The sequence below is a fragment of the Corapipo altera genome, unplaced genomic scaffold (genome assembly GCF_003945725.1).
Source record: "Corapipo altera isolate COAL_440 unplaced genomic scaffold, ASM394572v1 54, whole genome shotgun sequence".
NCBI classification, from domain to species: domain Eukaryota; kingdom Metazoa; phylum Chordata; class Aves; order Passeriformes; family Pipridae; genus Corapipo; species Corapipo altera.
In genome coordinates this window covers 3,103,410-3,118,582 of record NW_020884902.1, presented here as the reverse complement: position 1 = coordinate 3,118,582, position 15,173 = coordinate 3,103,410, and the positions used below count along the sequence as shown (strand labels likewise).

General features: G+C 38.2%; 1 long non-coding RNA gene across 1 annotated transcript; it reads right to left on the bottom strand.

Moving 5' to 3' along the window:
* Positions 1-3,601: 3,601 nt before the first annotated feature.
* LOC113950698 lies at positions 3,602-15,130 on the bottom strand. Its single transcript, XR_003528854.1, has 3 exons — positions 14,379-15,130; positions 4,858-4,969; positions 3,602-3,903 (listed from the first exon to the last, which is right to left on the bottom strand). It is a non-coding gene; the product is annotated as an uncharacterized LOC113950698 (long non-coding RNA).
* Between the last annotated feature and the right edge of the window lie 43 nt (positions 15,131-15,173).

Sequence of the window (15,173 nt, the reverse complement as noted above, 5' to 3'; positions counted from 1 at the left end):
GCAAGCACAGTCTGGTTTAGCAGTTATTTTATCCTGTGTATGCTCTTTATCCATGCTTTTCAATATCTGAGCTTTGTGAGTAGGTCAGTTCTTCCAAGTGTTTTGTTTTCTGGTTAATGTACACCAATATGGTGCTATTGTGGTGTTTGGCAAAATGACTTAAAAAGAAAGAAAATTTTCATTTTTCTTTTGTGCACAAGCATTATGTGAAGTTAAACACAACTAATTAATTCTGACATGTGCTTTATCTAAGTTGTTCTTTACCAAACCTACAAGTTGGCCTATACAATTCATTGAAGTTGTTCTGACAGTTACATTTTACAGAGTGGAAAGATACAGCGAGGCTGAAGGACACACTGTGTACATGTCCTTATGATGGGAGTTCCTCATGATGCATGTTTCCGTGATTCATGTTTTTATAAAGAATGCCAAAGGGATGACTATGGATATATTGCTTGTCATAACTCGTAGTTCAGTTAACAATAGTGGAGTAACTGTTTAAAAAAACAGCTATTGTACAGGAATGTTCAGTCATGTTTTCTTTGCAGTACTTCATGCAAGCATGACATGGGATGTGCTAGATGTGTCTTGTGACTTTTGGATCGCTGGAGTAAAAGGGCTATTGCAAGTAAGAACAGATTTGTTAATCAGTCCTGTCCACAAGCATTCCTACAGCAATACATGCTGTTCCCACTGAACACCTTTTGGACAGCGGTGAAAGGTTTCTTTTAATTGCATTGCTGCTCTGCAGTGCTTAGTTACAGTTCAGTCTGTGCAAATACATTGATGGAACTACAAAGACAGAAATTTTTTCCATAGCCTGGACTTCTCAGAAGGATGTAGAGCAGAGCATATCACCACAGTGGTTGCTTCTGACATCACCAGCATGTAAGCAAGAAGTGGCTTTGGAAGTATGAAAGCAAACCAAAAGAAGTCCCATTGCCCAATGGATGAAGTCAGTTTGGTCCCACTGTTGGGAACAGCTTCTTTGGATCCAGTGGCAGTAAAGCTGGTTCTTGACAGACAGGAATGATCAGAGTGGAACCAGTGAGATAATGTCAGCAACAGGACCAAAGGGAGACCCCTAAAGCATTCCTGTTTGCGCCCTTCCTTGTCTGAAGGAATTAGATTGATAGTAAATAGTATGGATCATTTTTATCATTAGCAGTAACAAAAACATGATCATAAAGAAGAACCACTAGTACCAATTACCAATTTAGTCTGTTTCTCTGCAATAACTGGAGGGAGATGCCTGATTTACAAACAAGCCCCAAAGAATTTTTATTCTATTCCCAAAACATAATACCAACAGGATGTAATGAACAACAGGAGGAAACTCTGTTGAAGTTGTACAGGACAATTGGCAGAATAGTAATCTCAAATATGGTTTCTGGCTTGTAAATCTGTTTTAATCTATCCTAATTATGCAAGAACTACAAAGCTGATTTGAAAATAGTCATTAAGAAGTTTTTTCTGATGAATACAGGAATTTTTTCTTTTTATTCTTTCCAAGGTATGTTTCCTTCCTTCCTCCAGACTAACTTCTATGCTATTCCCCATTAGGACTTGATACATTAATGCAATTCTGCAAACAGACAAGAGGCTATTTTTGGCCCCAAAGCTTTGATGGAGTTGGTAAAAACAGAGCTACCTTGAGAAGATAATGAGACATCAGCAATGAACTGGTGTCTAAAATCAACATATATCAAAAATTAGGCTATAATTTAAGAAATATTTTCTTAAGCAAGGAGGAGATATTTTAACTCACATCAGTTCCTTAGTACACTTACTGTACATGTCTATAAATAAAATGTATCACTGGTGCAGGCTATTTTAATCAGCATCCACATAATAATAAATATTCATCCTAATATTAAGTAAGGTTTGAAGAGACTGATCTACATATCTTGCTGCCCAGAGTGAAGGCAAAGATTTAATGCTGGATATTTGATTACAACAGCTAAGCTGTGCTGGCAACAGCATGTACAAGTATGTAAACTTTTGGTTTCCCACGCTTACTTAGTGAAAGTGAGAAATGATAGTGCTGGAATCTGGAACCCAGCACCAAACTAATCAGCTGTCAGAGCACTCTTGCAGAAAACCTTTCAAGTTTAAGGTATCAGACTAAAAAGGATGAACTGTCTGAGAGTTGGTGTAATGATTCTGTAGTTATGTATCTGTCGATACTCACATCTGGTTTTATTCAACAAACAGTAAAATCAGCAACATTCTCAGTACTTTTTGAAGAAATGTGGGCAGCTGTGTTCTATAGCTGTATTGCTCAATGGCATCTTTTCATCAAGTACAGGGGAAGAAATCAGAAAATGTGCTCTTATTAAATTGTAAGGATAGTTTGTACACTGCTTAAAATAATCCAGTAATGATGTATTGTCTGATACAACCTAAGAATCAGTAGTTTCTCATCCCATAATGAGAATTCTACTCCATTAAATCAAGCAATGGATTAATGTTCAAATACTGTTTTTCCTAAATTCCATGCTCCATGTGATTTTCCCACTTCTGCAGTTTTTGCTCCTCTCCCCATCTTTCTGTGTCAATACTAAATCAAAACATTATATTCTTTTTGATGTGGATGAAAATGTAGTGACAGATGCTGGATGAAAAGTCCTATAATTCATGAACTCATAACCCTAATGCAGGATCTACTCCCAGAGAACTAAAACTGAGTATGTGCTCTAATATTTGGTCCTTCTAAAGGCTCTATGTTACACCAGTTCTAGGCAGGGAAAAGAGTAAAGAAATGGATAATCTCTTCAGAATTTTCCATATGCCTTTTACAGAGAATAGTGGATCAAGTGTTTTAAACAAAGAAAGGAAGGAAACTTTGATTTCTTGCCAAGAGATTGAAACCTCCTGATCTCTTGCCAAGCTGGTTTATTTTGCTGCCAGCAGTTTCCCCACCTTAAACAGTTCCTTTTTGTCTATAAAACTAACAGCAGGGAACAAGGCTCTGCAGAATGGCAGTGCTGGCAGAATCTGCTCTAGTCAATGTGTGGACCAATTCACTTTCAAATTTTGATATCTACCAGAAAACACACCCAGTTCCAGGCAGGGGTGACCTCAGGTGATCCCTAACCAAATTTTACTTTTTTCCCAAGTACATGAAAGTTGCTGGTGTTGTGAATGTTGATCTCTTACTGCACAGAAAATATTTAACTGCTTTTGCTATTGAATAAAATATGACCCTGTTTTTCAGGATTCCACATATTCTGGTTGGTTTTTTTTTTAAATGTTGAGATTTACCAAATTTAAGAAACTGAGCTCATTCGAAGTGAACGCATCAGTTCTGAAACTTGGCCTCCCTCAAAACTGGTGAGTTACTGCAGTTACATCATGTCCTTGGTGTTGATACGAGTGATTTCAGAGCAGTCTCTAAGCAGATGTGGAGCACAAGTTCTTAGATATTTTGCTTATCTTTTTTCAGTGAGAAGAAGAAGATGAAGATGGTAAGGTCTGAAGTCAAAGATTTGCCATGGATACTATACCACAAGGTTTTTAGTTTTATTATGCTAATAGGCCTGGGACCAGACATGTGTGATCAAATTATCTGCTGTGAAGTAATAAAGCATAAATCCTGGGCACCCCTTCAGCCTGTTGTCCCAATCATAGTTATGTAAGGCTAATTAATTAAGGCATTGATCAGCTACAGGTATCTACTAAATAGAGGGAAAGTTTTTATTTGGAAAATTATAAATTGAAACAATTATGGAAATTACTAATTTTGAGGGGGAGAAAATTGTAATTAGTGAGCTGTATTAGCAAACATCTTCCAGTTTGTGTCTGGATGGACACAGGGATAATCTCTTATTCTGAGATCCATGGAACAGTCACTGCTCCAGACTGTAAACTGTTCTTCTGAAATGACCATGATCTTGACATTATCTGAAAAATAGACATTTAAAATCAAGTTAAGACAGGATATGCAGGACCTTAAATCTTCACCGTAATCAGGAGTGGCAGTAAATGCATTAATTGTGTTTTGTTCCTGCAATCTTCCGGTAAGGAAAAAAATAGACCCATTCTGTAAAAGCTATTATTTTAAATGAACAATGACTTTTTTCTTTTTTTTTCTTCCAATAGCAAGAGAGGATATGCTGTCTGAATCTTTTTTTTCCCTTGGAAATACTTTCTAACTTATAGTAAATCAAGTGAACAACCCTCTATTAATTTGTTTTTTCCTTTATATAGCTGATAAGAGAATGAAGAAATAATGTTTCAGACCTTGACACATATCTCTGGGTCACTTAGATGATATGAAAATATTTGGACTGTTTAGAAGAAACTAATTTATTTTGTAATAGTAAGTGAAAACATTTATGAAGCCTTCAACTACCAGGCAAGAACTGCAACATCCAACTTAACGGTGCACACAGAGCTGACTGCAATGAACGTCTGCGTATCCATCCCCAGAGGGATGGTTTACCTACCCATTTCTCAGTTGCTCAACATACAATTTAAAGACTAGTGCACAGTCATTTGTATAGTTTTCTGTTTCTAGTGAAAACAAATGGTTTTGTCAACTTAAAGGGCTTTCATTTCACTGAAGAAGCAAAGCAATGGGGAGGGAGACACAAGGAGGCACTTAAACAGCTTGAGAGCACAGTACATGTGCTCAGAAGAACTCAATTAAAAAATACTTTCTTTTTTACAAGAGTCTCTGTGGTCACAGATGCTTATCTGTAATTCTGAGTGATACCCTAAGGATTTTTCTGGCTATTCTGCTGCTTTGAGTTCAGACAGCAGCATTTTTATTTACTTTTTGCTTAATGCTCCCTTTTTAGAGCAGGGAAAAGTCTTAAAAGACAAAAATATTTTTAACTATATGGGAGGACATACCCTTTTGAAAAAACATGGTCCCTCTGTTCTGATTTGAGCAACAGGCATAAGCTCTAGTGACAAAACACTTCAGATTTCCAGATGCCAAATTGATTTATTCTGAAGTAAGTAGCTGAAAAACAAAACAAGAAGTGTACTGAACCCAGCACTACTTGACTCAAACTGCACACAAACTTAGAAAAGTGAGTAATATGAAAGAAGGAATTTTTTAATCAATAGGAATCTTAATCAGATAATTTTCTCTAGAAATTGATTAATAATGTATGATTTGACCCAAAAGTGGAAATCTTATGTCTAGGAAACAGCAGAGTATGTATGTCACAATGGGATTTTATCTCTGTTGGTATTACAGAAACCAAGTTAGAAAATAAGATACTCTATTTTGTTTCAGAGTTTACAATTCTAGCATTAAAACCAGGAGAAATGTCTGTATGATTAATAATGGAGATCATATGTGACTGTTCAAGACATCCACTGCTGGAAATTTATCTCCTAGGTTTAGTTTTTAAATGAATCTTGCTGTGTTTTTTCTGCAACTAAACTGCAGTTGAAGAACAATTCAACAGAGAATGTACTAAAATAGAAAAGAAAAATCTGCAGTAGAAGTATTATGGTTAAATTGATTTCAGGAATTAAATTTACTCTTGTTGGGAATATAGATCATAATGCATGTCATTAGCATTTTTAGCTGATTGTTCTATTTACATATTCATAAATATAATTTTCATATAGTATATCATATATTTGTCACTTTTAACTGACAGACCCCGTAGTCACCAAAGGCTTTAAAGCAGACCAACTCAGTCTTTTTTTAAAGTGAACCTGCTGAAAGAACCCAAAAGCTTCCCATCTCTGAAGTGAGATATTAGTACACAAAACAACAAACACGAGCAAGAGTTCTTTACAGAGGAAGCTGAGGCTTATCAGTGGCATTGGATTAAAAATTTTGCAAGTAACCTCCTGGCCAGTGTGCCTTACGGGGCGAATTCCTCAGTTTTGGCTTCCATTTGGGCAACTTTCAGCAGCCTCCTAATGCATACATAGTTTACACAGCTCCCTGTTGGAGAAACACCCTTATTTCTAGGGCTGGTTCTGAGCCCTTTCCCTGCTGCCAGCAAACCCTGTTCATTCCAGCGTTCCTGCCTGCTGTGCCTCTGCCCTCCACACCCTCTGCTCCAGAGCTGCTGCTCCAGAAAGGTCAGTGCTTCTCCAGGCTGTTCCCCTCTCCCCAGAAGGCTGCAGGAGAAGGGACAGGGTAGTACAGCTTGCTGTGCCGTTCAGCTAATACATGCATGTACAATCTCTGCATAAGCCACAAGCAAAGTAAAAGCCAGTACAATAAATACAATCTTTGGCTCATCATTAACTCTTCAGTGTTACTTTCCCACCTGCACATTAATCACATTAACCTAGAAGTCTGCCCCAAATGTAATTGAAATGGAAGGGCAATGATGAGAGAAGTAGAATACTCAAAGCTTTGTAAAAAAATGCAATGCATAAAATTAAAATTATTTTTGCACAGAGATATGAACTGTTCCAAAGTTAACAGCTGAGATTGCAAATGTGGTTTTGCTATTGGCGCCCTTTCTATAGCAGAAAGACATGAAACCTGAATCCCCACTGGCTTCCCCCAAATCCAGAATTTCTTAGGTCTGTGATCAAGAACATTGTTTAGCAATAATTGCTGGCAGTTTCATATGCTGCATAAACAATTCCTCTCCCACCCAAATAATTTGTGGCTTACTTGTCTTCCAGTTTACTTCAGGGTATGTATACATACAGCAGTGGATGTAAATAAGATGAACTAGGTTTGTATCTTTGTAATATGCATTATTAATGATTAAGTGAAGTGACCTAATTTAATACAAAGTTTTGAAATTAATCCTCCTTCTAAGAATATTTTAAAATACAGAATGCATATTTACGAGACGTGGTAGCTGCCCTACCTTGACTTCACAGTGGGTATTGACACAATGACTTAGAATCTAGCAAAAAATCTGCTCTCATTGAGATCATCTCAACCACTTGACAATTACTAAAGAGGAGGGAACAGACCAAATTGTATTTCATGGTCAAACTTAAGGCAGATGTTTAGTATTTCCTGGTGTGGTATTTATTTGAACACTGTTTGGGGCATTAGATAATAGATTTGAGAAATCAGCTCTACAGCATACATTGTGTTAAGAGTATGAATTCACTGCCTACAGTCTACACAAATGACCATTTTCTCTGCAGTCACTTGAGTGTTTTAAATGCAATTTAACTCTTATTTTTCTGCTATAGTTACACAGGGCAGTCATTCCTTTCAAGTATTCATTACTAACCTTTAATAACCTTGTTAATAACCTTTGTTGTGTCCAAATTTCAGAAACCCAGCTTGCCGTGAAGTGCAAGGATAGTATCTGTACATCAGCCTTAAAACTCTAGGTGTGTGCAGTGCAGTGCCCAGCTATCTTAGTTTGTGTTGAAATGCTGAGAACAGTGTTAGTCTCCAGAGCACATGGGAAGTACAGTTCCTTCACCAGTTTCACAAATCACCTTTGACACACAGAAACTGCACTGTGATTTCTCCCAGAAATCACAACCAGATTTGCTCCTTAGGATGGCTGTAAGTACTTTGTTTTATTCATGTTATGGAATTATATTTTCAAAAATCCATTTCTGTGGCCCCAGATTTGTTAACAAATAGATCTCTCAGTTACAATCAATATGTCTTTGGTCTGAGCATTAGAATGTGCAATAACGTTTGCCCATCTATGCAGATGGGCTTTTATTGTAAATTATCTTGTCTTTCTTCTAACAGCAAACAATTTAGCAGATAAATATAAAATGAAGATTGATGGTATTAGAGCACAAAGTGCCCATTGCAATTACAGCAACAAAGAATTGCAATAAAAAAGACTGTAGAACATTTCAGTCTATGTTTTAATATGATTTGTTTGTAGTTTAAGATTTTATTTTCTCATAGGCTCTGTGATTATAGGTATCTGTGATTATAACAGACCACATTTTGACAGGGTTTTCTTTCAGTTTTTCAGTGAACTATATCCTGCTTCTTCTACTCAAAACACTTCCATTTGTGTATGAGAAGTATCTCTCCCAGCATGTGGAGATGATACAGCAGTTTTGCTTATTATGTGAGCACTCAAGTGTGGATTTTTGTTGGTTTTGTCTGCAGTATGAATCTGAAAAAAACCCTTCCCCAGCCACTATGTATTAAAAAACTTGTATTTTACCATCATCTTGTAATAACCACTGTTGCCCTTAAAGTATATAGAGATCAGCTAAATGTTCTGGTTTAAGTATAGTTTCCTTTTAAAGGACTGCATCTGGCAGTAGGAGGCAGAATAAACATTTTTGATTGTATTATGATTAGGAAGCAATGAAAAGGGAGGCCTGTTGTATCTGCTTGTTTAAGTGTGAGAGAAATTGGAAAATACATTTTAAAACTAATTTAAAACCTTTATTGGTGGCCCTTTGGGGAAAATCTGCTAGCATTTACTGGGAATTAAACATGCAGGAGCCTGTAGAATCAAAAGAAATGGGCATATGGATCCAATGTAGCTCTGATTCTTTTATATTATTCCTATAATATTTATTTATAAACCTATGTTATAGACTACAAAGTGTATCTACTGCTCTTTTGAAACCACAGATAGTTAAAAATCAACCAAAATCAACTGCTGAGAGTTTATAATTTTGTTTAAAAGGATTTGATGGTTTGCTGTAAGGAGGTAGTATAATCTTACCAAAAATGCTGTAAAAAAGTCAGACCAAAAATAGAGTAATGGTGGAATTCCCACACATTCAGACTAGAAAGAAAATGCTGACTGTCGTTTTCCATTTTCAAAAGTTCTTCTTTTTTCAACTTCCTCTTTCAAAATCATATAAATAAACAGATTGACTGCCTAGCATAAAAAGTGGACATTATCTCAGTTTGTAAGCCTTGTGACTCTCTGTGGACATTCCACAATTGTACTTACTATAGGGATACTCCCTACAAATGAATTTATCAGGAGCAGATGGACGTAGGACTTAATGGAAAAAATGCTGAGCATCTGCAGTATCATTTGTGGTTAAGGAGAGGAGGAAGGTGGTGAGCTTTTTAACAACTCTAGCTCTCAGGGAGGGACAGAAATACTCACAAAGACTTAATAAATAACCTCAGATAAATAGATTGGTTAAGAGCTGTTCCTATACACCATTAAATATTAAATATTTTTATAACTTCAGTTTGATGCCACCATCACTAAGGTGTATGTATGTAACACACACTGTTTGGATTAGGAAGTAAAACAGAACATACCCGAAACAAGTAGATTACAATACATTTTAACAGTTAAAGGGGAACTACATTTCAATGGTTTATATAATACTGTGAACTTTCTGCTAAACACTACATAAAAGCTGGCTTGCTATAATTTTTTTTTAGCTAATGTATGCTCAGAAGGACTAATAATAGGCCTTGTGAGTCACAAGCATTCATTAAGTAAGCCACCAGAGTTTAAAAAACATAACAGTTGAGATCTAGTCTGTTTGAAGTGAACAAGTAAATTAATATGTTTTAAGAAATAGTGACTCTTTTAAAAACACTGTAATAATACGGTTCTAAATATTTAAGATTCTTTATTCTATGCAAAACCAGCACGTTAATTACTGGATTAGCAAGAATATCTTTAAAGACCAAACTTGAACCCATCTTGAAGATTTTGAAACACATTTGGAATGCTTGACTCCCTCACAGTGGTCCCAAGGGGAAATGTGTTACTCTCACTCGTGTCTGGTTTCTGGAGAAGGCACAGTTCTGACACAGCGTTTGGTTTTCACTGAAGAGCTGCTTTTTACTCCAGTTATCCAGCTGGCTTGATATGGGTACAATTAAACCAAATGATTTGTTCAAGATCACTAAGGGAATTAGTGACTTGACTGGGGGAAGAAAGTTGGACTGGGAAAACTGAAAATATTAGTTCCCATCATGGGACAATTTCTCAGTAGCATTTAAGTAAATTAAGGGGCAACCTATTGTATTTCAGAGTCATCTGCACAAACTGCTGCATTGTATAGACTAAATTTACATCAGTGGGAAAATGCAGATGCAGAAGGAAAACTGAACAAAAAAAATGAACACTTTCATGTGATAGATATCTTAACAGACACATCAGATAAAGAAAAGAAAAATTTAAATTAAAATTTGTCTTCCAAAGCTTTTTGGTTTTTAGGTATCACTTTTAGAGGAAAAGTTTTTAATGAGTCCTTCTTGCTCGTCTTTAGTCGTGTACCTTTAAAAACTGGTTTATTTTCCAGGATTTTTCTAATTTACAGGTGTTCTTTGTCTTTGTTGTTGTTGTTGTTTAATTATATTTTCCTTTCCCCATTTTTTAACAACCTAGAGACATGTCAGTACGATGATGAAACTATCATGTCAGCATGATACCACTTCTTTTATCAGTAAGATTAGATGACTGCAAAAGACTTTTCCCTGCTGCATGCATTGATTACTGATAAGATTAAGGAGTTGTCATCTTCTGTGATAACAGAAAGTAATGACATATGCATATTAGCTCACAATTGGCATCCTAAAATTTGGTGGTAAAGGAATAGTGAAATTTAGTATTTTCTAATATGTCTTCGAGGGCAGAACAGAACGCTCCAGCAAGGACAGAGACTCCTGCAATTGCTTTCTACCCTCTTCCTCTTTCCAAACCTGACCTCCCTTCTCTAGGCCTTTCATTGCCTCTAACATCAATTTTTCAACAGTTTTTTGTCTTCATACACTCTTCATTTCAGCCTCAGTCTCCTGCCTTAGCCAGTGCTGGCTTTCTCCTTGGCTTGCTGCCCGAGTCCCCTGCTGAACTCAGGATGTGGTTCTGCCAATCTAATTGTGGGCTGCTACTGAAAGGGGTAGTCCGTCCCATTCCTCCTACTGTCTGTCCTGATCTCCCCTGTGAGCTGAGTCAGGGAACTAAACTTGTATAGATCCTTTTCTTTCAGTTCAGCTCTCCGAATCAGGTCATCATGGGGTGAAATGAACACCAATGCTAAAAATCACAGTCAGGGTTGGAAGGGACAGTGGAATAGGGAGAGGAGGAGGGAGTATTCTCTTATAGCAGCACTTGATAATTAATGTGATTTTCATCATTAAACTTAATTTTCAGCCCCAAACTCCTCACCCTGTCTTTCCTGTGCTTCATTTTCCCTCTTTAGTCCCTCTTCCGAATGAGTTCCCATTTGCCCCTGCCCTTTCTGCTCCCTTCCCAGAGACATCCATCAACTAATGCCAGCTGTCTTGCCCAGCTGCTTTTTTCTGCATCAGACCTGTACTTCACTGATGCAGCACAGACAGATCTTACCAGTATCTGCCTCTGGTCCTTCACTCAATTGCTGTTTACAAAGTATTAGCTCAAGAGGAGAGAAAAATGTTTAGCAATTAAGACAGATACCTCATTTTTATAAACTTCTCTCAAACCAGCTTTAACTAAGAAGCTCTTTTACTTGTCCATGAAAACAAAAATCTGAAACTGACTGCATGTGTTATAAAATGGATGAAAACCCTAACAGTTATGAAATTCCTACAAATTGAGCTTTCCTTGCTTTGAACCCTTTGTATTAAAAATAAGCAGTGAAATAGTTTTCAACAATAGTTAGAGGCTCTTGTTCCTACTGTAAACAAATGCTGAATATCTGGGCAAAAGTCTCCTCTGCGTAATGCAAGTCAACTCCCATTGACTTCACAGGAGTTATGGTGCTATATGAGAGCAGAATCCTGTCTCTGTGAATAAAGGAGTTTTTTCAAGAGTGAGGGGGCTCTGCACAATGAACGCATTTTTACCAGCCCTTTCTGATGCATTGGCAAACTCCCAAACACAAGAACTGTTTCTGTAGTCTTTCTACTCTCACAATGACACACATTTTCTTTTTCATTTTTAGTGGGAAGTCTTCTGTATTTTTTTTTTTTCTCATGAAAATGTGTGTCTTATGTTTCTTGGTATTTTGTACCGTGAAGTGGAAAGTATTTCTCAGTCATAGTATTTTTGAAGTTGGTCCTTCCTGAGTTTATCATATATCTTCTAATTCCAGCTTAAAACTTAGCTGAAGATAAAGCAGCAGATTTGAGCCTGATGCATACGTCTCTTGCAATTCAAAAGCTGCTTTGAAACAAGACTGGGCAGGCTCCTGTGGAGGTTACAGCAGCCCCAGGGAGCTATCCAAGTGGTGCCAAAGTTGTGTCATGCTGTGGTCCACCCTAGACCCAAACTATAAAAGAAGGGGGTGGCTTTCTAATCTTGAGGAATTCTCCCATGGGCCAAAGTGAAATTCCCTTTAGCAACACAAGAAAAAATTAACTTGGGCTGAAGAACTGCCCTCTGTAGAGTTTCTGTACTGTAAACGACTGCAATCTTGCTTCCCATCATATTTTATTTTTTGCCTAAAGTTCTGCATGACAATTTTTTAAAAGAACTTAGCATGTATGTTTGGACAATTAAAATTTTTAAAGTTTGGATTTTTTTGTGTTAAATGGTTTACATTTTTATCATCATCATACCTTATTTTCTTGAGAGTGAGTCAAGGTGGTTATCTTCTTGTTGTGCTTTGGGAAGCACCAATACAACTCGTTGTACCAATTACACAAAGATCTGCCATGCAGATAAAGTGGCGTTTCCAGAGAATCAGGAAATTGTTTCTGAGGAGCATTCCTAGTGCTGAATGGTCTGTGAGGTGAGCCCAAACTTGTCAATGGTCAGACACCTACGTTCAGAACCACCAGTGTCACTCACTCATTTCTCTCTGTGGAACCAACTCAAATATTTCAGTAACCATCTGACACACACAACTGGATTTCTTCCAAAGCTGAGTTAAAAGCTGTCTTTAAAAAGTATATCTAATCTCATGATTAAAATGCAAGCAAATGTGTACCTAGTATCTCTCCTGATATAAAGTATTTAAATATTTAATTGCCCTCACAGTCAGGAAATGTCAACATTAGGTTTGTCTAGTTCCAGTTTCCAGCAAATGGATATCATTGCCTTTGCCAGCGAGGTTGGAAAGGTCATACTATCAAGATCTCTTTTCTATATTTAAGTACCTATTCAAAGTAATCCAGTTTCTTGTCAGTTTTTTTGTTTGTTTCAGAAGCTAAATAAGCTGATATGTGGAAGCTCCATATTCTAAGTCAGCATGTTTTCTGCTCCCTGGATAATCTTTCAGTACTCTTTGAACTATCACTAATATTTTCCTGCTGTTGTAAATACCAGAAGTGGCTGCAGGTGTTTTTGTACCGTTTCTTCACCAATGTGTGCAGATATCTTCTTTCTAGAAGACAAGTTTTTATGCACATTCGATTGCATTAGTTCTTTTCCATCTCCCGTGACCTCACACTGCCAGGGGTGTGCTGGTCCCCAGCCCAGGCTGAGCCCACGCCTGGCCACGGCCCTGCCCATCTGGACCCCAACTCCAGGGCTCCTGTGGGTAACCCTATAGCATGTTGTCCTCATTCAGTACTTTGTATTAACTGGAGTATGGAGGGGCCTTTCCATTATTTCACCTGGGATCAGTGTCCAGCTAATGGGTTTGTATGTCCATGAGTCAGAACATTGACCCTTTTGCATCTCAGAAGCAGTTTGATTTTCAGTGGAGGTGAGAACCCACCATTCCATCCAGGTCAGGCTGGGCTGTGTGAGATCACTGATTTTAAAAATGAGCATAGTAGCAATTACACTAAAACTAAGCCTCTGAAACTCACTGGAGCAGAGCACAAAAAGATTCCTATGTTTTATGATGTCCAGACCAAAAAGCTTCAGTGGTTGCTGGGTAATACTAGTTCCTTTAATACTTTGCTTTACATTTTCTTTAATATTTTTTTAATATGAATATATTTAGATGTTGACATTTCATTGCATAATGCAGGGCTTGGTTGTTCCTTAGAGACAATCTGTTTTTTTTAATCTGTGTTAACTCTCCCAGTCTTTGCATCTAGCAAACTTTAATGTTATTGAATCAGTATGGTGTCCCATTCCAAAAGATGGTTATAGGTACATTTTGCTGACATATTATTCCCTAAGAGTGTAGGATACCTATTTGAATTAGCTGGGAAAAATAATTCAGCAGAGCAGTTGATAGAATGGAATGACAGTCAATCTTTTGCTTGGTGACATTTAGAAGAAAAATAAAAATGGACAGAGCTTATTTTTGGCCTGAAATGGAATCTGCGAGCTGATCAGTGTGACACAGTGTAATTAGTGAGTGATAGCTATTTTCTGCTGTTGTTTTACAGCAAATAGAATGATTTGGCTGATGTACTGTAACAGAAGAGGCTACTGGAATCAGACAGTTGGGAGGCAAATAGGTTTATTCTGTTTTATACTTTACTGCTTTCTGGCATGAATTATACTGCAACCATCATAAAAATTAAAACTAACCACGCTGGCTGATAAATATATATTTCCTTTTCATTAATTAGTCCTCTCGTTTATGGTTTATCTATGGTTTATGTATATGTTTATCTCTTATATTGTTTCTCTTACATTTTAAGATGTAGTCTGGTGTAGCTTTTTCACTCGGGTTTTATCTCTGGCTTATTGACTATTTTAACAACTGCTTTGATGTAGGAACTTTCCTCTTAGACTTGAGTTTTGCAAAGTCTCCAGGTAATGCCTTTATTGATACTGGTTGAGGACCCTATGAGGGAGAACACATTAGAGCTGACCCTCAGGGCTGGGGGTGTGCACAGGGGCTGGCACTGCTGCGCTTGGTACTGGGGAAAGAGAATTTAGGGGCTTTTGATCTTGATCCACGCCAAGGAGTAAATGGAGTCTGCTCCTCTGCTACCAGCCAAGGGATGGGGAATGGGGCTATGTGCTGTTCTGACTTGGACTTTCAGGAAGGCGTCAGCAAGTGAGCTTTGGAGGCCTTAACGCTCCAGAAGTCGTATTACCAATAGCCCTTCTAGAGCATCCTGACGTATTCGTGTTTTTTCTACCGGTGTTTCGGGATTGTGCAGGATCACAGGGATGCCGAAATGGGGATTACACGTGTCCCCTGACCATCCCCTAAGATGGTCAGACATCAGGAATCGCCCCGCGGTGCAGCACCCCCGTCCTGCACCGCCCGGGGTCTGCAGTGCCCGGAACCCGGGCCGGGAGGGGCTGGAGCGAGACCCCCGGGCGGGCGGGGAGGGCAGGTGCCGTTTGGGAAGCGATGTGGCCGCAGCTCCGCTCCGTTCCTCTTGGATCTGCCCGTACCCGGCGCCGCCGAGGCCCCGCGGCCACCCCGTGTGCCCCCCGTGCCCCCCTCCCGCTCCCCTCACGGCCGGCGCGCGC